General features: G+C 39.1%; 2 protein-coding genes and 1 long non-coding RNA gene across 3 annotated transcripts in view; 2 read left to right on the top strand and 1 right to left on the bottom strand.

Moving 5' to 3' along the window:
* The window catches only part of LOC132362732 (ELKS/Rab6-interacting/CAST family member 1-like), a 136,886-nt gene that overhangs the window by 3,345 nt on the left and 109,782 nt on the right, over window positions 1–23,759 (top strand). The gene's annotated exons all lie outside the window — the stretch shown is intronic.
* LOC132362734 (ELKS/Rab6-interacting/CAST family member 1-like) overlaps window positions 1–23,759 on the top strand; it is a 187,013-nt gene that overhangs the window by 146,288 nt on the left and 16,966 nt on the right. The window lies entirely within an intron of this gene.
* On the bottom strand, window positions 4,960–11,231 carry LOC132362757 (uncharacterized). The gene is made up of 3 exons (XR_009502478.1): window positions 11,179–11,231; window positions 5,918–6,134; window positions 4,960–5,466 (listed from the first exon to the last, which is right to left on the bottom strand). It is a non-coding gene; the product is annotated as an uncharacterized LOC132362757 (long non-coding RNA).

Raw genomic sequence — 23,759 nt, 5'->3', positions numbered from 1 at the left:
CATGGTTCTTTCTCTGCATATTTTATCGCTGCCTGTGTCGTTTAGCATTTAGGGGAAAAAAATGTCATGGAATCTGCTTCCTGAGCTGATGATTGAATTCAGATTGTTTTGGTTGACTTTTACAAATAAATTACATGTTAAGAAACTGATGGTAGTTTTTTTTCTAAAATTCTCGTTTCAGCAGTAATAAAAAACATACTTCTAAAGTAAAAACATAACATTTTGTAGTCTAGCTGCATCTGACACTTGATATTTTGCTGTGTGGCCCTATTAATATTTTGAAGTTATAAGGAGAGATACTATTTTGTGTAATGAGAATTTATGTTCAGTAAATTGTTAATATTTGACTTTGTCTTACTTTCTTCTAATGCTTTCCTAAAGTCTTATGTACTAAATTACCTACCTTTAGATTTCTTTTTAGGAAAGGTGTTCAAGATATTTCTTTTTCATACCTACTTGTGAAATGAGGTTTTTAGCACCTCCTTGTTATGAAGGAATATTTCTGAAAAAAATAAGATAAACAACTAAATGCAGTGAATAACTGAAGTAATAGAGAAGTGGTAGTATAGAAAAAAGATGCTCCTCAGGGAAGAGAAAGAAAAAATACCAGTTGGACTTGAATGGATAAGATTTATTTAAAGCCTTTCATTGCTGCATGAAGGATAAACAAAAAGAGTAGTAAGGCAGCATGAGGCAATCAGTGTCCTTGTAAAGAAGACAAGAAATATCCTTAATCTCTGAATCTATAACTATATGATTCTACACGTAGATCAGCTAAAATCATCCTTTGTTTTATTTCTAGTAGGGATAAGCTGTTCTATGCACAATATTGTAATGGATGTTTGTAGTGAAGACTTGAAGCATTTGGATCATTTGGGAAGTAGACTCAGACAGGGTTTAGTGTGTAGAATACTTGTAAGCATGTGCCCTTGGGAACAACATAGTGGGAGGGAGGCAGAGGCGTCAGGATTGGGCAGAAGCTTACGTCAAAGTGTCTCCTTGGCCAGCCTTCCAAGAGAGGTTTGTTGATAGCTTGGATGTGGGGTATGACAGAAAGAGGTGTCAGGATGATTTCAAGGATTTCAGCCTAACTAACTAGAAGGACGAAGTTGTCATCAACTTCATCCTTTAAAAGGAGGTTTGGTGGAGAAGATCTGCAGTTAGTTGGGCTTGTTAAACGTTCGAGATCTGTAAAACATCTATTGGCAGAGGATGAGTTGGTGAGTCCATATGTGAAACTGGAGCCCAGGAAAGAGGTCTGCAGTATATATAAATATGGGGGTGGTCAGCATAGGATAGATGCTAATTAGACCAGGAGACTAGCTGAGACCACCAAGTGAGCATGTGTAGACTGACTTGAGGATGAGACAGGGCTGAGTCCTGGGACACTTCAGCGCTTAGAAATTGGGGCAAATAGGGGAAACCAGCGGAGGAGACTGGGATGGAGCCCCAGGACCCAGCACACTGCTTAACAGCAGTGGGTAGTAGATGTTTATTTCGTGGGTAAATGTCCAAAGGGGAGGGAAAATAACATAGGACAATGATGAATTTTATTTCTCCAGGTAGAATAAATTAAAAGGTGAAAAATAGGATCAACTGTTATCTATCTCCTCGGGTGAATGGGTGGGGAGTGAGTCATGGAAATTAGAATAAAAATAGATGTGTTCTTTTCTATAAAAATAGATGTGTATACCTATAAAATAGGAACCGTTCCTTTTAATAAACTGAAGTATTTTTAATGCAGTTACTTTCTTTTAATCTTTATGGTACCTATTGTGCTTGTGTGGCTAATTCTTCGAGAAACTGTATAAAAATGTCCCTTGTGTATAGAGATGAATCCAGTTCTTCAGATTGATTATTTCTATTGTTTGTGAATATGCTTTAAAGTAGCACATTAAGTAGTTGAAACTCATTTGAGAAATTATCCTATATTTGTATCTCTCTTCTTTGTACTAAATGACAGAAGAATTTCATTTATATATTTGCTTCCATATATTTGATAATTTACAGTAGAATTTTCAGTGTTCTTCATGGTTAAAATTGGTACTAAAGGTGATTTGGAAATTGTGTTGAGCATGTATCTTGCTAAACTATAGAAGACAGACATTTTGTTCAAGGATTTTATATTCTAGGTGAAAAAGTTAAAACATTTATGGAAAGGTACATAAACAATTTTCTTGGGAAAATATACAGTTATGTCATTGAAACTCTGAGTCCTGTCTTACACTGAGCGGGACATGTATTAAAGAATAGACTGAAAGTAGAAATATCTGTAAGCTTGAATTTTGACAGAATGAAAGAAGAATACAAAAATCAAGCTCACAAACTCAGCTGCCTTGATGTGGATGAAGCTTCTGTGAACAGACAGCTACTGTCCTTGAATAATAGTTCACATATCTTTTATTTATTTATTTATTTATTTTTGGCTGTGTTGGGTCTTCGTTTCTGTGCGAGGGCTTTCTCTAGTTGTGGCGAGCGGGGGCCACTCTTCATCGCGGTGCGCGGGCCTCTCACTGTCTCGGCCTCTCTTATTGCGGAGCACAGGCTCCAGACGCGCAGGCTCAGTAGTTGTGGCTCGCGGGCTCAGTTGCTCCGCGGCATGTGGGATCTTCCCAGACCAGGGCTCGAACCCGTGTCTCCTGCATTGGCAGGCAGATTCTCAACCACTGCACCACCAGGGAAGCCCACATATCTTTTAAAGTGAATTAAGCTTTGGTTGTATTGGACCTGACCTGTCGGTGAGAAGGAGATGGCTGAGTCCAGGGAGGCGTGTGAGCTTTCTCAAGACAGACTGGAGTCGCTGGTGACTGAGACAAGTAGTGAAACGTTATTTCAAGGGTTGAAATGTGAATAGGAACCAGTGATTTAACAATGCTCATCTCTAACTTTAAGCCTTTTCTTGAGCCAGAAACCTTGGTTTTTTATGAGAGTTTGAGATTCCCTGAAGATACAACCTAGGTTGGACAGTTACCCGGATCTATTATATATTTAAGCTCAGGAAAGTTATGTGAACTGTGTTACTGCTTCTTGTTTTTGTGAATTTTTGGTCCAGGCTTTCAGAAAGACCTGAGCTGAACTCTAGGACAAAGCTTGTGGTGACCACCATTGCTGTTTCAAGCCACTGTCCTCTGTGTTTCTTTCTGTCATTAAGGAATTTTGTTGTCATAGCTCCTCTATTACTGACGTGTGTGTGTGTGTGTGTGTGTGTGTGTGTGTGTGTAGAGGGTGTCCTTCATTTGTAAATTCTGTAATCTTTGGACCTTGGATGGAGATGGTAAATACAGAAGTCTTAGAATAGAATTGGTCCCAAACTATTTTGAGAGAAAACGCAAAGCATATTAAAACTTACGTTTTCAATTAAAGCATAGGGAAACCTGCCGCAGACCGGCTGCAGAAAGCTAGAAGTTCCTGGTGGTGAGGGGTAAGGAACTGAAAAGCACCAGTATGGGGTCAGAAGGGCCAAGACAACTGATGGTTGCAAGGCTAGTTTATTCAAAGAGCATGAATGTATATATAGGTTTAGTACGGAACGAATACCAGACAACAAATCAGCAAACCTTGTATTTCCACATAATTCTGTCGCCATTATCTATGCGCCATTATCTATGCGCCATTATCTATGCGCCACTATCTATGCGCCACTATCTATGCGCCACTATCTATGCGCCACTATCTATGCGCCACTATCTATGCGCCACTATCTATGCGCCACTATCTATGCGCCACTATCTATGCGCCACTATCTATGCGCCACTATCTATGCGCCACTATCTATGCATCACTATCTATGCATCACTATCTATGCATCACTATCTATGCATCACTATCTATGCGTCAGCATGCCTTATGGGCCATTCTTTGGAGATACAGACTTCCCCCTCAGGGCAGCACGTCCTTCTTCTGGGGAACAACCAGGGGCTCTTAGATCCAGAGCAGGCACCTGGAACGAAACTGGCCGCAAGCCATTTTCCTTTTTTACGCTCAATACCGCAGCGTCAGGAGTGCATACCAAGAAAGAGACAAGCAGTTCTCCGCAAAGCAGAAAGCTGAATAAGCTTACAGCTTGGGGGCCACCACATTTCCCCCTTTTTTATTATTTTTTAAAGCTTGATAATGTAGTTTTAAGCCATGAACATCCTGACGCAAGACAGCGAAGCGCCCCATTACAAATCTAACAATACAAGGTAATAAACCGATCACCAATGAAAGTAGTACACCAATTGATATCAGGCCTGAGAGCCCTCCATGAATCCATTGTATCGGATTTAGCCCTTGTAGTTGATCTAATAATCCTTGAATCAAATTCTGGGGTCCATCTTCGTCCAGGTGGGCCTCTTGAATAGCTTGTATTTCGGCATTTAACTTTTGAATATCAAGGCTAATGTGTCCATCAGTCCATACACTTAATATATGCATTTTTACTTTTTCCCAATCCCATTGTGAATCATTATATAAATGTTGAGTTACACAAATCCAGGTATATTTGGCATGACAAATCAAACGCATTTTTAATTTTAAAGCCATAACTTGATCCCCTATTCCTATTAGAACATTTTTTAATTCATCTACTTCCGTTTTTAGTTGGGTATCAATATGACTTTGTAGGGCTAATGCTACACTAGTATTTTTAGATAACTGATTAACATAATGAGCCTGGTGAATAGTTTGTGAAAGAGCAATCCCAGCAGTGGCCGCAGTAGCAGTTAAAGCTGCTAAGGCTAGGATTGCACATATTAGAACACCTATAAATCTCTTTGGTCGTTTTAATGCTTCAGTCAATTCCAGCCAGGCTTGCATGCCAGTGTTATGATACCATGGTTCAGACAAATTAACAGGTAACATTACATAAGAAGGTTGCTTCATAATCATAACAGATGTAGATCCTTTAACGGGCAAAACACAACTACTAAAAATACAATTAACACAAGTAATATTATAACCTATAGGATTCATAGTGTTTTCTACAATTAAATCTCCAATCAATAAAGCATAAGGAGGAGCGACGCAAGTAATCACCGGTCTATAAGAAAAGGATAAGGCAAGTTTCCAGAATTCCCATTGCTTGTAAAAAACAAGGCTGTTATTATTAACGGGGACAGAAGAAACTAGTATGGTGCCATTATCATAATCTAAAGTACACCAGACAGAGGCTTTAGTCCATGTATCATTACAAACAGGAAAATCAAACTGCGGGAATTCAGAAGCCATAAAAGCAGGAAATTGTAGTCCTGTGACAGTCTTTACGACCGTAATTTGATGTCCAGCTAATAACGTCCCTTGATTACCTATGGTAGTTTCAATACACAAATAATGTCCAGTATCTTCAATCCTCAAGCGATATATGCATAGAGAATGATCCAACGAAGTATTAGAAGCAAGCTTAGTTACTCTAGCATTCATGTGAATGGGAACGTTATCCTTATACCAAAATACAAAGGTGGATAAATCTTCTCGTCTAGGAACAGTCTGTTTGCAAGGAAGACAAATATTAGATCCCACAGCTTTATAATTTTTACGTAAATGAGTAAAAAATTGAGAATTTACAGTGGTTTGGTAAGAAATAGCATGTTCTAAAGCAACAGCCTTAACACAACCAGAATTGGTACTCATAGGACTTAAACAAACAGGGGGAGTATTAAACCAATTAGAGTAATTAACAGAAGTATTAGTAATAGGCAAATTTCCTAGCACTCTTCCAAAAGTAGAATCATTATAGAAAATTGGAAGGTCAGCTTCAGACCATGTAACAGGTTGTAATAAAGGAGGATCGGGTACATAAGCCCAATAAGATTTAGCCTCTATAGGTGGGGCTGCCAATACAGCTATCATGGCTAAAAAAAAGGTAAGAGGAGAGCGAGGATGAGCACTCTCCTCCATAATCCTACGTGCTTGAAATACTAAACATTGCAATTGATACCAAGTAATTTGATTTCGATCTCCCCTCGCCTCCCTGACAAGTTCTCTCCTACTCCGTCGCCGCATTCTTCTCGTCCGCCGGGGGAACCGGTTGGGGTGTGCTGTGGTCGATTGCGAGAGCCTCAGGCGACGCATTCTTCGAGTCAGGGTGTTTATTGGTGATGGCATGATAATGTCGAACCAAGCGCTCCGGGAGCCACCGCGGAGAGTCTGCCTCCCTAGGGAAAACACAAACATGGCCTCGGCCCCATACTAAAACAGGGTCTGGTCCATGCCAAAGGTTAGTCATGGGATCTTTCCATTTAACAAGCGCTTTTTCAGTAGGGGTTCCCGAAAGACCTGTAAACAATCGTTCATAAGGCGTGTGACTAAATGCATCTAAAGTTAAAAAATTTAAAATAAATAAAGCATGATTAAGCATAATCTGAGGAGATCTATCATATTCCCCCTTTTTTATTTTTTGTAATGTAATTTTTAATTGTTGGTTGGCACGTTCTACAATACCTTGACCCTGAGGATTGTAGGGAATGCCTGTTTTATGTGAAATATGGAAAGTTGCACAAAAATTGGCAAAAGCTTTACTCGTATATCCTGGAGCATTATCTGTTTTTAAAGCTTTAGGAATTCCCATAGATGCAAAACAATGAAATAAATGAGTAATTACATATTTAGTAGATTCCCCAGCCAAAGGCGTAGCACATATAAAATTAGAGTAAGTATCAACAGTTACATGAACAAATTGTAATTTACCAAAAGAGGGAATATGAGTAACATCCATTTGCCAAAGATGATGAGGGAGTAAACCCCGAGGATTGACTCCAAATTGTGGAACAGGAAGGTGGGGTAAACATTTAGAGCAGGACTTAACAATGTATCGGGCTGTTTCTCTAGAAATAGAGAATTGTTTTTGAAGCATAGCAGCAGATTGATGATGTAAATTATGTGATTGAGTAGCAAGATCCTGAGGTTGAGATAAACTTAAGCCTATAATCTTTGTATTTTCGTCAGCCAATTGATTTCCCAAAGACAATGGGCCAGGGAGACCTGAATGGGCTCGAATATGTAATATGGCTACAGGAAACTCATGCTGACGAATAATCTTTTGTAGTTGAAAGAAAGTCTGAAACAATTGAGAATCAACAGTATTGCCAATTATAGCAGTTTCTATGTTACGCAAAATAGTAACCAAATAATGGCTATCTGTATAGAGATTAAAAGAACAATGTGAAAAGATTTGAAAAGCCAAGGAAATCGCATGTAATTCAACTCGTTGGGCAGAGGTATGATCTGTTTGTTCTTTATGAAGTAAGTCATCAGAAATAACCACAGCGATGCCATTGGCAGAACCATCAGTAAAAACATTTGGGGCATTGAGAATAGGAGTTGAACAGATAGTTTTAGGAAAAATAAATAGATGTTGAGTAGCAAAATGAAGGAGCTTATTAGAAGGATAATGATTATCAATAATTCCTGAATATCCAGCAAAAGCAAGAGCCCAAAAATCAGAGACAAATAATAGCCAAGAATATTGATAAGTAGTATAAGGTATAATAATAGAATTTGGTTCATATCCTACCAACTGAATATTTCTTCTACGACCCAATTGAACAAGGGTTGCTATTAACTCATAATAAGGTGTAATGACTTTATTAGGCGTATTTTTCAATGAATCCATTCAAGAATTCCTGTTTCTTGCCATAATAAGGCGGTAGGGGTATGTGACGTAGCACAGATTATTAATAGTATAGGTAAAGAAGGCTCAATTCTAGTTAGCTGAGCAGATTGTATTGCTTTGTTTACAAGCTTGAGTGCTTGTTGAGCTTCAGAAGTTAAAATACGAGGGGAAGAAGGATCAGGACTTCCCTTTAGGATATTAAAAAGAGGCTGTAACTGACCCGTAGTTAATTTTAAAGAAGGTCGCAGCCAATTAATATCTCCTAATAACTTTTGAAAATCATTTAAAGTTTTAAGAACGTCAGTCCGTATCTCTATCTTCTGAGGTGTAATATTATAATTTGTGATATACTTACCAAGATATGAGAAAGGTGGGTTCATCTGTACTTTGTCAGCAGCAATAACTAGTCCTGATCGTGACAAATGACTTTGAAGGGAATTATAAGCCTTAAGTAAAATATGTTTATCAGAATAAGCAAGTAATAAGTCATCCATATAACGAATAAAATATATCTGAGGGAACTGTTTACGAACAGGGGCAATAACTTGAGCTACAAACTGTTGACATAAAGTAGGACTATTAGCCATACCCTGAGGCAGCATTTTCCATTGATAACGTTGCATAGGTTCTATAAAATTTAAAGAGGGTAAGCTAAAAGCAAATCGCAACTTATCAGCCGGAAATAGAGGAATAGTAAAAAAGCAATCCTTAAGATCAATAATAATAATCATATAATTTTTAGGTATGGCTGCAGGAGAAGGCAAACCTGGTTGCAGAGCTCCCATAATTACCATAGTTTGATTAACAGCACGTAAATCTTGCAATAAACGATATTTTCCCGATTTTTTCTTTATAACAAATATAGGAGTATTCCAAGGGCTATTAGACTTTTCTAGTCTGCCCAAAGCAAGCTGTTCATTAATTATATTATGAGCCGCCATTAATTTCTCCTTAGAAAGGGGCCATTGGTCCACCCAGACAGGATTATCAGAAATCCAAGTTATAGGGTCAGCATGTGGTGGAGGAGAATCCAAGGCCCCTAGAAAAAACCCAAGCCTGTTTTATCCCGTTTATTATCAGTCTGTAAGGGTAATTTATTTCCCTGTTGATTTTTTCCCAAACCATTCCTAGGATCATAACCTTGATTTAACAATATATTAGTTACAGTAGGGTTGGGACTAAGCAATAGGATTCCCATTTGTTGTAATATATCTCTTCCCCAAAGGTTAACTGGCAATCCGGGCAATACGTAGGGTTTGAATATTCCTTGATTACCTTCAGCATCCTGCCAATGTAGGTATTGCGAACTTTGTTGTGGAGAATTAGATTGGCCAATACCTTGCAACTGTGTAATGGTTTGGTGCACGGGCCAATTTTTTGGCCAATGTATAAACGAAATAACAGAAACATCAGCACCAGTATCTAATAACCCAGAAAAAGGCCTTCCATTTATTTTTAATACCAATTGTGGTCTTTCCCTACCAATTTGTTGAATCCAGTAAACTGCATCAGAGGAACCGAAAGCCCCAGTTCCTCTTTTGTTATGTTGTAAAATTTTTCCTTCTGGTATGAATGGAATTAATAGAAGCTGAGCTATTCGCATACCGGGTGTGATAAGAAAAGATCCTTTTGATGTTTGAACCATAACCTTTAATTCCCCTTCATAATCAGCATCAATCACCCCAGGAATAATAGTTAAGCCTTTCATAGACATACTACTTCTTCCAAGGATTATACCAACCGTTCCCTGGGGTAAAGGCCCAAAAGTTCCCGTAGGAAGGGCTTGGGGTCCCATATCCGAGGTTAATAAGAATTGGGTGGAGGCACAGAGGTCCAGTCCTGCACTATTTGGCGTGGCCCTTTGAAGGGAGGAGATTCCATTCCCTGAGGAACAAAGGTCTGAGCTGGAGGCGGTGGAGCAGGTTGTGAGGGGATTATTGACATTGCTCCAATTGTTTGATGGGGCCGGAGCAGGCCCCTCCGGAAGTTTCCCGACAAGGGAGTTCCATCTTTATGAGTCACTGATCGACATTCTTTAGCCCAATGCCGTCCTCTTTGGCATCGGGGACAAATTGTGGGAGGAGGAGATTTACCTTGAGGCACAGAATTTACGACAGGCATATTAGGAGTATCAACAGTACAATTTTTTGCAAAATGACCTGGCTTCCCACATTTAAAACAGTTTTTACTTTTACTTTTAGCATTTGGCCCAAATCCTGCCTTAGTTAGGGCTGCAGCTATAGCTGCTCCCTGTAAGTAAGATGATCCAATATCAGAACAAACTCGAATATAATCCTCTAAATTTCCTTTCCTTTTCCATGGACGTATAGCTGCTTGACAAATATTATTAGCATTTTCGAAAGCCAATTGTTTGACGATAATTGCTCCAGAAGGACCATCAGAAATAATTCTATTAACAGCCTGTAATAATCTATCCACAAAATCAGCATAAGGTTCATCTGCCCCTTGCCTTATTTTAGCAAGGTCTTCAGTCCTAGTGGAGGCAGGTAAATGTTTCCATGCATGTAGAGCTATATGATTGATCTGAGCATAAGCCACAAAAGGGAAAGCTAATTGATCCTGTAATAACTGATGTTGTCCTTCACCAATCAACATCTCATAATTTACTAGCACATTATGTGCAGTATTTCTTTCAGCTTGTTCAGCAGCCTTTTCATAATATTCTGATTTCCAAAGTAAATAGTCGCCACCAGTGAGACAAGCACGAGCAATAGATTTCCAGTCTGCTGGAGGCAATGCTTCTGTTGCAATAGTATCCAACATAGTAATAGTGAAAGGGGCTGTAGGCCCATATTGTGCACAGGCTGCTTTTAAATCTTTCAAAACCTTAAAGGAGAGAGGCTGATATTCCCGATTATTTTGTTGTGGATTTTGAGGATTGGGTCGTTCCACCACCGGGCAGCAGAATAAAGGATCCTCCCCTCTATTAAGAGCTCCCTGTACTGCTTGTTGTAAAGGACTAAGCTTAGGAGGGATAGGGACAGAAACATGTAATTGCTGTAACCGCGGAAGAATATTTTCATCAGGATATTTTTCAGCCTCATATTTGGCTTCTTCACCCGCTAAATCAAAAGAAAAGTCATCATCATCAAGTGAATTAACACTCTTTATCCTCGGTGGCAACGGAGGAGCAGTATCTACTGCAGCAATATGTTCTACAGATTTAGCTGTTAATTTTGGAACTGAATCATAAATTGGATTAAAACAATCTCTTATTAAATTCCACAAGCTAAAAATGGAAACTGAAACAGAAGATGGTCCATGAGCTTCATGATATTTAGATAATTCATCTCCTACATGAGTCCAAATTGCTAAGTCCACTGATCCTCCTTCAGGGAACCAAGGACAAGCATCATATATTAATTGCAAAAATTCCAGAAGTTGTGAGGTAGTTACCTTAGTTCCACGGGCTTTTAACATTGAAAGCAAAACCTGAGCAAATAAATCACGCTCCTTAGAGCCCTTTTGTCCCATATTATTTTACTTCTGACTCTTTCTCGAGTTACCGTCCTAAAAACGAAATTATTTCTTGTGGCCACACTATCTCACTCGAGAGTTCTACTTACCTGAAATCTTCCGAAATGCCTCACGCACTCAGGTCCCTGTGCGGGCGCCACTTGCCGCAGACCGGCTGCAGAAAGCTAGAAGTTCCTGGTGGTGAGGGGTAAGGAACTGAAAAGCACCAGTATGGGGTCAGAAGGGCCAAGACAACTGATGGTTGCAAGGCTAGTTTATTCAAAGAGCATGAATGTATATATAGGTTTAGTACGGAACGAATACCAGACAACAAATCAGCAAACCTTGTATTTCCACATAATTCTGTCGCCACTATCTATGCGCCATTATCTATGCGCCACTATCTATGCGCCACTATCTATGCATCACTATCTATGCATCACTATCTATGCATCACTATCTATGCATCACTATCTATGCGTCAGCATGCCTTATGGGCCATTCTTTGGAGATACAGACTTCCCCCTCAGGGCAGCACGTCCTTCTTCTGGGGAACAACCAGGGGCTCTTAGATCCAGAGCAGGCACCTGGAACGAAACTGGCCGCAAGCCATTTTCCTTTTTTACGCTCAATACCGCAGCGTCAGGAGTGCATACCAAGAAAGAGACAAGCAGTTCTCCGCAAAGCAGAAAGCTGAATAAGCTTACAGCTTGGGGGCCACCACAGAAACCATTCACAAAAAGGGTGCAGAAGCTGATGCTGTTGTTTATTGTGTTATATGCTGGTTATAGACCTTCATTTTACGGTTATTTCTCTGAAATGCAGTAAAAAAGCCCAAAAAACAGAAAACAATGCCTGGCACCATAGCAGCCCGTATGAAATGAGGCATATGCTGTTTCTAAGACTCACAGCATGTTTTTCTGATACTGTGTTTGCCCATAAACATGTTGATGGTAGGTGCTGTCTGTGGCAGGGGCGGTTTTCCTATGGAAATCCTCTCTTGAACGTACTGGTTTCTGATTCCCCTTGAGGAAGAATGAAGCTCCTTTTTGCTTCCTTAGCAAATTTGATACTTCAGGTATTAATAACATAGCCAGTGGTTGATATGTATCTTGATGACTTACAGGTCATCATGATGGCTGCTCTGTCATAAGTTGCTGTGGTTTCAGAGTACGTTAGAACTCTACGCAGCGTTTTGAGGTGGGAGGGAGCTGAGGTGTAATGAAAGAGAAATTCCCTGCACAGCAGTGGTGATGCCTTAATGATAAAATCATCTTGCTCGGTCTCAAAAATCCCTGGGTCTGCCAGCAACAGCATTAGATGTGAAGTCTGACCTGGGCTTCCATTTTGATTTTGCCATTAAAAGCGTTATGACTTTGCCCTCAGCACTTCTGCGAGTCTAGAGGAATGTTAATTACTAAATGAAAACAAATTTATGAGATCCTTTTGATGGAGTAGAGTGTAATATCTGCTGAGTGCCCCAATATACATTCAGCCCTCTAGAGGAGAAGACTTATAAGTGGTAAAGAGTAGGCTGCTTTTGGAGAAGGAAGCGTGAGGTGAGATGGCAAATTTGGGAATACGTTTTCTAAGGAAGGCCTTGGAGGAGGCCATCATTCTGTAAACCTGAACTTGAGATACAGCAGTGTCCGTTTTGGGGATAGGAGGTCTCTGGGGCATTTATGATTGGGAGTGTGTGAAAATACTGATTCAGAGCCACGAGACCCTGTGACATTGGCTGCATCTAACCCAGGTCTTTCTCATTTAGGGCCCCAGACTAGGGAAGCTACAGTTATCTTCTGAAAGATAGTAAAAAAGATGATCTTGCTGCTCTGAAAGTGAAAGAATCCAAATTTTGGTGAAGAAATGTTTTAGGGACAGGATTGCCCCCATGTTTTTAATATCACTCTTGACTGATTGTTTATTTCGCTTCTTATTTGGGGAAAAGGATATGGAAGTTCAGGTTGGGAAGATTACTTGGAAGAGTTTCTTAAGAATAACCTCATTAGATAGTTTGTGTGTAGATGTGAGAATAAAGTTTTCTTAGAAACAAATGATTTTTTTTACAGTTCAAATATTTTATTTTCCTTAAAGATAGGAGTAGATTTTATAGTTTGAGACTCTTGCTATTATTTAAGCAATAACCAATAAATGTGAGTAAGTAGCAGTTATTTAGGAAGAATGATATAATGATGAACTATTGGAAAATATAAAAACTATAGATAGCATTGTGGAATTGGAAGGGACTTATCACCTGATTTTATAGACAGTTTATCTCATTATTCAGCCTCCTCACTGTAAAGTGGTAAAAATATTAGTTGATCCAGAGTTATTTTAAGGAATAAAAGAGAATTTATTCATTCAACAATTATTTATTAAGTGCTTACTAGGCGCTGAGGCACATGCAGGTTCAGAGGATGTGTCTGTGTATTAGAAAGAAGAAAATCCTGGCCTTCATGGATTTTACCGACTAAGAGGCAAGAGGCTTTACCCAGTGATGACAAACGTGATGAGGGCTTCCAGTGTGCTCCCTGCAGTGGTGTTTTAGACTGAACACAGTGCCTGATAGTTGCGGTAGAAGAAGACTAGCACCAATGTGTCTTGGATGCAAAGTACACCCATTATCGCATTTAAATCTAACACCAGGTCTATAAACTAGGTCTAGTTTCCCCCCTTTTACAGCTGAGCAATGTTGTGTTCTTTTAGGTCTGTGATCAAATCATGGTTATTAAATAAATTAATGAGTAAACTTAGACCTAAAGTGTGGTCCAAGGTCTTCAGCCAGATAGTGGCAGAGCTGGCACTAGAACTGGTTTTGACTCAAGCTCAGGGCTCCTTTCATTGTACCACATTGCCCCTCAGAGCGTGCATGGGCAAATAATCGTATGTACCATGGTAGATAGGAAGAGTGCACAGTTTCAGAGATCCCATACTTGCCAATATGAAAATCATTTCACACAGTACAAATAATAACAGCGAAATCAGGGCTGCTGGCATCCTCAGTTTTAATTCCCATCGCTAGTTATATTCAATTATCCAGTGAGATGGACTTTGAGCTGTGGATTTAGTGTATTAAGTAATAGGATCCAACTCGAAGTTTTCTCTGGCAAACTATTGGCTGTGAAGTAAATTCAAGGCTATTCATCTAAAACGTAAGGTGTCCTGAAGTAGATGTATATGTCATCTTGTCTAACGGGTGGGTTGTGTGAGAGATTTTTCTTTCCAGATTGAGTCATTGGAGACCATTGCTCCTATTACTGCCTTTGAAGTCCTGCAGCTGGTGAACCTTTGGTAGTTGAGATTTCTTTCTCAAAAAACAAAAACCAAAAACATGTATTAGAAGTATTTGTAGTCTAGTTGTGTGTGGGTTACGTGTCTTAATTAGTAAAGTTCTAGTGAATGTCTTGGGATTTTATAAAAACTTCAGTAATAACAACTAAAAATGAACATTTCTGATCCTTTCTCGTGACCCCATAATCAAATCCAAGTCAGTTTCTACTCTCTGCCTGCTATCCTCCAACTCTGAACCATCTTGAAAATACTTGTTTTTTCTAAACATTGTTAGTTTAGGGAGTTACTTGGAGTGAGAGAGTCTCTTTCCTTTGGCTTCCTTTGGGTCAGCAAAGCAGAGGAGTTAGTTTTGGAGGGTTCTCCTTCTATGCATCATCAATTTTAGTCCTTGGCAACGTCTCTAGTCCCAAAGAAATGATGTGGGACTCCCCACGTCTTCCAGAATTTTTAGAAGGCATGTGATGTATTAACAGTACCTGTGTCTCTTCTGTAATTCATTTGGGCTCTGCAAAATGCCAAAGTGTATCTAATAGAGCAGTACAAGACATGTGCCTATTTTCTTAAAAGTCAACCTTAATTTCGTGTCACTCCAGTCTGCCGCTGGTCTACCCAATAATTAGGATTTTAAGGCTTATGAGTAGTTAGGGGCGCTCCTAGTCCAGAAAGGAGATGCAACTGAAAATATGACATATATTGGCACTACCACTGCAGTGCTTTGGGTTTAAACATTCATCAGTCAAAACTAAACTCTATGAAATGAATGCCAGGATAGACCAGTCTCATCCTGATTTCCTGTCTGGAGTCTATTGCTATAAAAGGTGTATATGTTTATAATTCCTGCCCCTAATAGTCCCTTGCTTCTGTAGAGCAGTGTTTCTTTCCCAAGCACTTAAATATGTTTGATGTTACCCTTGCACCTGTCGTTTAAGGCAGACACACTCAAGTTGACACACAGTTTTTCTCATGACAAGGACCAGTTGTGATTTATGGCCATTTACAGGATGTCAGTGATGTGGAGAGGGTACATTTTGAGCGAACAAGGCTATATATGTATATCCTTTCACTTGGCAATAAAGAACATGGTAAAAAGCTGTTTTCTTCTGAGTGAAGAGCCCTTAGGCTAACTTCCTATAATGTTCACCTAATGTGTTACTATGTTCAAGTCACCTTAACAAATATTTCTTGAGTGCCTGCCTCCTGCAAGGTATTCCACTGGCTGAAGTGAAAGTTTCTGTGAGAAGCCTGATGTATAGAATTTGGAAGTAAAAAAATGCAGTGTTAGTGTGGGTCTTTACTGCTTTAGTTGAAAAGAAAGTGTTATGAGGTAACCTGTCTTTTCCTTTATGAATTTGGCTTGTTTAGCAAGAAACGTATTAACCAAAGATGAAAGGTAGATTCAGGAACATTTATTCACTTTTGAGTGTAAACTTTTATTTTCACCAGAAATTCCTAAACACCTTGATTATAATAAAGTACAACCCTGATTTTGGCGTTTAGGGCCAAGGATAAAAGATTCGTAGACTTACTGAAGAGTAGATTCTGTGAAAGCACAGACTCCTGATAAACGCTGAGTGCCCTGTAGTCCTCTAGATCAGCGGTCCCTAACCTTTTTGGCACCAGGGACCAGTTTCGTGGAAGACAGTTTTTCCACGGACGGGGGGTTGGGGGTATGGTTCAGGTGGTAATGTGAGTGATGGGAAGCGGCAGATGAAGCTTCGCTCGCTCCCCGCCACTCACCTCTTGCTGTGCGGCCAGGTTCCTGGGGGGTTGGGGAGCCCTGCTCTAAATAACTGTCCTAAAAGTGGAAGAACCAGTCTTTTTGTTGGTGAGGACCCAGTGGCCTCCATCATTGTAACTACTGTGATATAACCTGTAGTGTGTGATTGATAAATAATTTAATACTGTTGACAGGGGTATTTGTTGCTTACTTTGTACATTTGCAAGCAGTTCTTTCTTCCTCATGATACTCCTTGCATTAATAGTTGAGCGAAATGACATGATGAGTCAATAAGACTGCTTTCCCTGTGACCAGAGTTGTCAGGACAAGTCAAGGTCTAATCAGACATTTTCATTTCATTAAGTTGGACTTTTGCCAGAGCCTTTTGGAAGCCAGCATAACACTTGTTCTTGCAGGTCATTGGCCCAGACACAGTCACATGATTACACCTCCATGCGAGAATGTCTGGGAAATGCTGTTTTATAGTCTTGTTTCAGAATAAAAATCAGGCTTCTGACGTTAAGAAAAAGGCTACTGCTGAGCTACCCCAATTCTTTTCCCTACCTCCGATTTCTTCCTGATACTTAGTTGGAAGATCTGGCTGTATTCCTTTTCTTGAACTCTGTGTGGCATACTTGGGTACTTCATGTCCTAGTCTTTCAACCTGAGAGGAGGATCCTTCAAGTTTTTGCAGCTTTCAGCTCCATGAGCTCAGTAGGAGTATCCTTGAAGCAAAATAAGAACAGGGTGTTGCATGCTCTTTTTTTTTTTTTTTAATTTCCGATTTTAATGATCAATTTTAGTTATCTATGCAAAGTGATTCATGCAGATCATAAAATTCTTAGAGGAAAAGGAACCCTGGGACAGAAGACATGGGTCCACTGAGGGCGGTAGTCATGGTTTGCAAATAAAAATTGTGACTGCAGCCAGAAGAAGGAACAGTGGGTGCTGAGAAAGGAAATGACAGATAACCATTCCTAGAGGGTTTATTTGGCTTTTGAGAAATAAGTAAACGAAAAGTTCCCTCTAGTTTGCTGCTTTGAGTCTTCCCTTTGAACACATCATCTAGGCAGAGTTGACATAGATGGTTCTTTTAATTTAAAATCTCTGTAGTCTTCAAACAAGGAGGCCCCATGCAGGCAGTCTCATAGATGGTTGTACATGAATTACCCATCTGTCTTCAAAAAAGGGAGTTTCTGATTTCCTTCTAAGAAAAGGATTTGCAGGATGTGGTGGGAATGAGGTGAGCGAGGCCTTCAACTTCCATGCAGTTGCAGACATTTTGGAGGCAACTTGAACTCTTTGGATCATACTTTAATCCCTGATACCTAAGGATGGCGATCCTAATTTCAGCATCTGGGTGGTATTCATGAAAGGCTTCTGGTTGAATAAGTTAGGAAGGATGCTCATATGAATAAACCTTATTATATGCCCCAGTTTCTGGGCAGCCTGCAGTACCGAGTTCTGACCTGGGATTAGGATGCCTTGTGTGGAGCTAGTGCCACTGCAGCTCTTAAGTCTCATCCAAGATGGTTATTTTCCATGTGCTTCTGAGTAGCTGTTTCTTTGGCTTTCTAATAGCATGGATACTCAGCATAATCACAGACTCCTAGATATGGAAGTATCTGAATGATAATGTAGTCTAATTTCGAAAGAAATGAGATGAAAGAGGCCAAGTGACTTGCTTCAAGGTACCTGGTAGAAAAACTGGTGTTAGAACCTTGGTTCCGTGTTCTCAGTCCACTGCTGTCTTGCAGTGCACTGAATTTCTCAGAGAAAATGAGACTAAAGGCGGTGTTTTTCTATGTCCTCCTTTGCTCCTGGTACTTAACAGACCTGGAATCTACTCATGTATGTGTCAGGTTTTAGATCAGCAATAGGCTCACTGATTATGGAAATAATTGGGGAGATGTGGTATGTGTGAAAGTTTCAGGTAAGCGAGGCAAGGGGTTGTTGTGGTGGATTGGGAGATGTTTGCCAGTTCAACTCACATTTCTGCAGTGCGTGATGGGACTTGGGGCTCTTCTTTCTGTAGCTTATTAACAGATAAGCTGTTTCGCTGCTGGAGCTGCTGAATCTACAATAGCATGAATCAGCAAGAAGGAGGTGTGATTAGTCACGTGGACTTAGGCCTTTCCCATTGCCAAGGCTTGATATATTCACATCTTCCACTTTTTTTTTTCCTTCCGGTTTTACTGAGATATAATAATTGACATACAGCACTGTAAAAGTTGAAGGTATATAGCGTAGTGCTTTGACTTGCATACATCATGAAATGATTATCACAGTAAGTTTAGTGACCATTCATCATCTCATATAGGTACAAAATTAAAGTAGAAAAAAAAGTGTTTTTTTTCACATCTTCTGTTTTTTCCTCTTTGTAGAGGCTCATCACATGGAATGATAACATGTTTAGTCTTCTGTGTTACACTTGGTTTAGTCCACGTAATTACATGTAATGTAAAATTACATACAGTGCAAATCAGTCAAGAGGCTATCTTTCCTTCCTCCATCTCTGAGACATGGGTGACCACAGGAGGCCCCTCTGTTGACATTTCTTGCTCTTGTCGTGGCCCTGTTGCCAATCAGTCTAAAACAATATTTTTCTGTGAATTTCTTGTGAAGTTATTTACATGAAAAGTTTTCTAAACGTATGTAATTCAAACTTGATTCTTTGTTTAATGCCAGTGCAATTTTTATGGACTAGAAAAACAATTATATGAATTCTAGATTTTCCCGGGAAATCTATAACATGCAGATCTGAAGTTCATATGGGACCTCTGTCTCCTCGTGAGCCCTAGGTAAGGTACAGTGAGGATGGAGAGGTGGATAAAGGAAGGAGTGAGTGATGCTTCATTGGGGAAGGTGAGCAAGGTGGCCAGATAGGTTTGTTTCATGACAAAGAGTGTGATTTAAGCACTTGCTTTCTTTTGAAAACATCTCTTTTCACCATCTCCCTATCCTGATATCACAGGAAGAAGGAAAAAACCAAACAAACCTGTTGCCTCATTTCCTAAAGCAGTGATTCTCAAACTTTAATGAACATGCAAGTCACCTTGCCTTTTAGAAGACTGCCGACTCTGATTTAATAGTGGTGGGGCAGTGGTTCTCAAAGTGTGTTCCTCAGAGCAGCAGCTCTGGTTCCGCCAGCCGTGTTAGAACTATAAATTCATGGACCTCGCCTGACCTGCTGATTTAAAATCTCAGAGGATCGGCCTCAGAAACTGTTCTTACACATTCACCAGGTGATTGTTGTGTACCTTGAACATTTGAGAATCACTGCCATTGAAGCTATTCTCTTGGGATTTTCCCAGGCCTCTGGTATTTGCTACTCTGTGATTGGGCCTTGGTATTATTCCCTTGCTATTTAGCAATTGAAACTTTTGGGCAGAGATTTTACTTGAGGCTCCTGACTGGATGTTAGTGTCCAGCAAGTTAACTGGCTCTATTAAAGTATGTTTCTTAGTCCTTCACCACTCTCTCTGTTATAACCCTGATACTTTGTAAAGCAAAGATGCCATTTCATGGAATCATGAACATCAGTACCATGGCTAGACACCATACATAACATGGCGATTGGGTAATACCTTAAAAGGTAGACTGAAAAAGAAACCGACGAGATAAAACACCCCAGAAGAAAACGCTCTTGTAGATTTTCAGGGGTTTTACATCTTAATATCAACTGAGTCCCAATTCACAGATAGTTTCAACCATATTAATAGCCAGTGGGCGTTGTTACCTAGGTTCTATGCCTGCTTGGTTCAGATGAGTGCAAACATGCTTAGCAGTGCCTTTACCAGTGTTGCCATTACTGGTGAAGGAAGAATATTTTATAATAGGGATTGGATTCTCTCAGAAGTCAGTTTTCTTAAGGTATTTGCAAAGGATGAATGTTACCTCCTACAGTGTTTCAAGAGCTCTAACTTTAATTTTCTGAAAGTTTTATTGATTTCTTCCAAAGGCTATAGCTGGAGAAATACGCACTGTATGTTTGTCAGATTGGTTACAGGGTCTCCAGTATAGGTGGGCTGAGGCTGTGTTTGTGCTTTTCCTCTGGGAGGTTTTTCATCTTAGAGAAAGGATCCATGTGTTTTGTGAATCTCTATAAAGCAATGAGAGGAGTTCAAAATGTATTAGAGTATTCGACAAGTGCTCCAAAGAGGGCTATTTGGGCACAAGGTCTAGATGCTAATGTATTATGTTCTTTGAAAACAGCTTAAATGTAAGTACATATAAGAACCCTAGTTAAGATTTAAGGGTAATGCTGTAAGATCTCTCATAAAGGATTCACAAAAAGTGCTGCAACCTTTGTAACCTTTCCAGAAGCAATACAGTGTATGTTCACCCCTCATTTGCAACTTGAAGAAATTTATCCAGTTTATGCGGAAAATTGAAAAGAAGCAGATGCTTATTCCTAAGCTAGAGTTTTGAAGGCCAACAATTAAAATAAACATGTCTCTGCCAAAACTTGAACTAAATTAAAAAATTTAGCATATAAATTAAAGCTTACTTAAAACTAAATTTATCAAGGAAATACATTTGTTTTGCATTACTGGTTTCAATTATTGTGAAAAGGCTTCATTTTTATGGAACACTGAAGATTTTTCAAAGTTTCCAACAATTTATTAGACAATTGCACCACTGAAAACGAGTTACGAGTGTCTGGCTTAAATGTATGAACTATTAGCACATCGTTGATGAGCTTAGAGAGAGATGTTAAAGCAGCCATTATCCTCCTGCAGGTTCATGTTCCTATTCCCAGGGGACTGTAAGAAACTGGTTTGTAGCCTGAAAACAGATAAAGCTATGGGCTGAGGATATACGTAGCATCTCTTCTCTCCTATTCGTTTGTTCTTTCTCTCGGGAATCTGCATTTTGGGACATTGCTGATGAATTGCTGTCAGGCATGGGTACTCTTAGTTTATTGCCATAGAAGAAGAGAGAGATTACTTCCTTGTTTGCAGTACCTGTCTGCTCTAGTCCTGTCTGTACAGTGTTTCCTAATTAATATTTCCTAAACACCTACCTCATAACTTTTTTTCATTTACTAAATATTTATTTAGTTCTTGTTTTCCCAGCTTTCTTGAGGTATAATTGACAAATAAAATTGTATATATTTAAAGTGTACAAACTGATTTGATACACCTAGACATTGGGAAATACTGGTCCTGATCAAGTTAACTAACATTTTCATCACCTCACATAGTTCCCCTCTACCCCCATACCCTTGTTTTTGTTTTTGTTTTTTTTGGTGGTGAGAATGGTTAAAGTCTGTTTCAGCAAATTTCAAGTATACAAGACAGTATTATTAACTACTGTAACCATGTTGTACATTGGATCCTCAGAACTTATTCATATTCTTCTTAAAAGTGAAAGTTTGTACGTTTGACCAACGTTTTCCTGTTTCCCTCATCTCCCAGACCCTGGCAAGGACCCTTCTCTTCTGTTTCTATTAGTTCAATTTTTTTTTTTTTTTTTTTTTTAAGATTGCACATGTAAGTGATACCATGCAGCATTTGTCTTTCTCAGTCTGGCTTTTTCCATTTAACATAATGCCCTCCGAGTTCATTCATGTTGTCACAAATGACAGGATTTCCTTCTTTTTTATAGCTACATAATATTCCATTGAATATATATACCACATATTCTTTCTTCGTTCATTGATGGACACAGGTTTCCTTATCTTGGCTATTGTCAATAATGCTGCAGTGAACATGGGAATGCAGATATCTCTTTGGGATACTGATTTCATTTCCTTTGGATATGTATCCAGAAGTGGGATTGCCGGATCATTCGGTAGTTCTATGTTTAACTTTTTGAGTAACCGCCATACTGTTTTCCATAGTGACTGCACCAATTCACATTCTCACCAACAGTGTACAAGGGTTCCCTTTATTCATATCCTCACCAAGATTTGTTATCTCTTGTCTTTTTTCATAATAAACATTATAATAGGTAGTGAGGTCATATCTCATTGTGGATTTGATTTGCATTTCCCTGATGATTAGTGATGTTGAGCACCTTTTCATATATCCGTTGGTCATTTGTATGTCTTCTTTGGGGAACTGTCTATTCAGGTCCTCTGCCCACTTTTTAATTGGACTTTTTTTTTTTTAATTTTGCTATTGAGGCATATGAGTTCTTTGCATGCTTTGGATATTAATCCCTTATCTGATAGGTAGTTTGCAAATGTTTTCTCACATTCTATAGGTTGCCTTTTCCTTTTGTTGCTTGTTTCCTTTGCTGTGCAGAAACTTTTTAGTTTGATGTAGTTCTACTTGTTTATTTTTACTTTTATTGCCTGTGCTTTTGGTGTCAAGTCCAGAAAGATATGGCGAAGACCTATGTCAAATAGCTTACCACCTATGTTTTCTTCTAGAAGTTTTATGGTTTCAGGTCTTACATTTGAGTCCTTAATCCATTTCAAGTTAAGTTTTGTCTATGGTATTCTTTCGCATGTGGGTATCAATTTTCCTAACACCAGTTATTGAATAGACTATCCTTTCCCCATTTTGTGTTTTGGGCACTGTGGTCAAAGGTTAGTTGACTGCATATGCATCCCACATAACTATTTTCCTGAAAACTTTCATTTACTCCTGTTTGCTGTGCCAGGATTCATGGCCCTCAGTTTACTGTTCTATTTTCATTGATCCCTAATCATCACTCCGTCTGCTTCAGTCAGTCCAGTGATTTTCCTTCTTCCGCCACATCTCAGGTTCATGCAAAGTAGCTTCTGGGGCAGAGTTGCCTTTTCTTTCTAAACAGGTCCAGTCAGATCATCACGTATGACTGCTTGTACATATAGAGGAAGGCAGACTATCAGGAGAAAACTATTTTAGGATTCTATGTTATAAACATTTTAACTAAAAAACTTTTAAATTTAACGAGTTCATGCTTCTTAAAAAGAAAATGCTGAACACAATTTAATCCTTTCTAGATAAATTAGAATGACATTATACACAGTAAAAATAAGTTGCATTGTAGTGATTTCTACTAGACAGGTAAGGTATTAAGGACTAGTTGTCTGATCCTACATTGAATAATACGTCTTGCAGCTGATATTTGTTTTTATAATGAATGCACACGTGTGTTGGTTTAAATTGCTGTGTTGAGATTAATGTTCTCAGAAATTATTTCTACATTACCAGGAAGTGGTACATTTGAAGCCTCTCCTGTACCATCTTGAGATTAAAAAAAAAAAAAAAAAAAGAACTTTCTTTTATTTCCATTACTTAAGTTTATTTAAACTTGTGTTTAAAAAACAAAATATCTTCTCAAATCCCCAGTCATATTTCCATGCAGCTTGGTTCTAAGAGTCCTGGAAACAAAGAACAGTATCAGTCCAGGACCTTTGCAGGAAATGTTCTCAAGATCACTAGTGCATCTTAGGATGTTAGCCCAAGGGCCAACTGGGATATCAGGCCACATTGAAGAGATACTTTAATTTGTAAGATTTGTTGTGACCGTCAGACAACATATGTCTTTTGACTCCATTAAGGAATGTGTGAAGGCACAGCACTACTAATGCTACATTAGCTATCTGTCTTTAACTTTCAAAAATAATTTGAAAGCATTTTTAATGCCATTTTTCAGACGGCGAAAAGAAGTGCAAAGAAGTTAACTTGGCCAAATATAAGTGAAGGAGACGTGATTTTAGCTCGAGAACAAATGCTTTGTCTCATT

This window comes from Balaenoptera ricei, chromosome 3, assembly GCF_028023285.1.
Source record: "Balaenoptera ricei isolate mBalRic1 chromosome 3, mBalRic1.hap2, whole genome shotgun sequence".
NCBI lineage: Eukaryota > Metazoa > Chordata > Mammalia > Artiodactyla > Balaenopteridae > Balaenoptera > Balaenoptera ricei.
The sequence above is the reverse complement of the archived record's forward strand: the minus strand, read 5'-3'. Positions and strand labels throughout refer to the sequence as shown.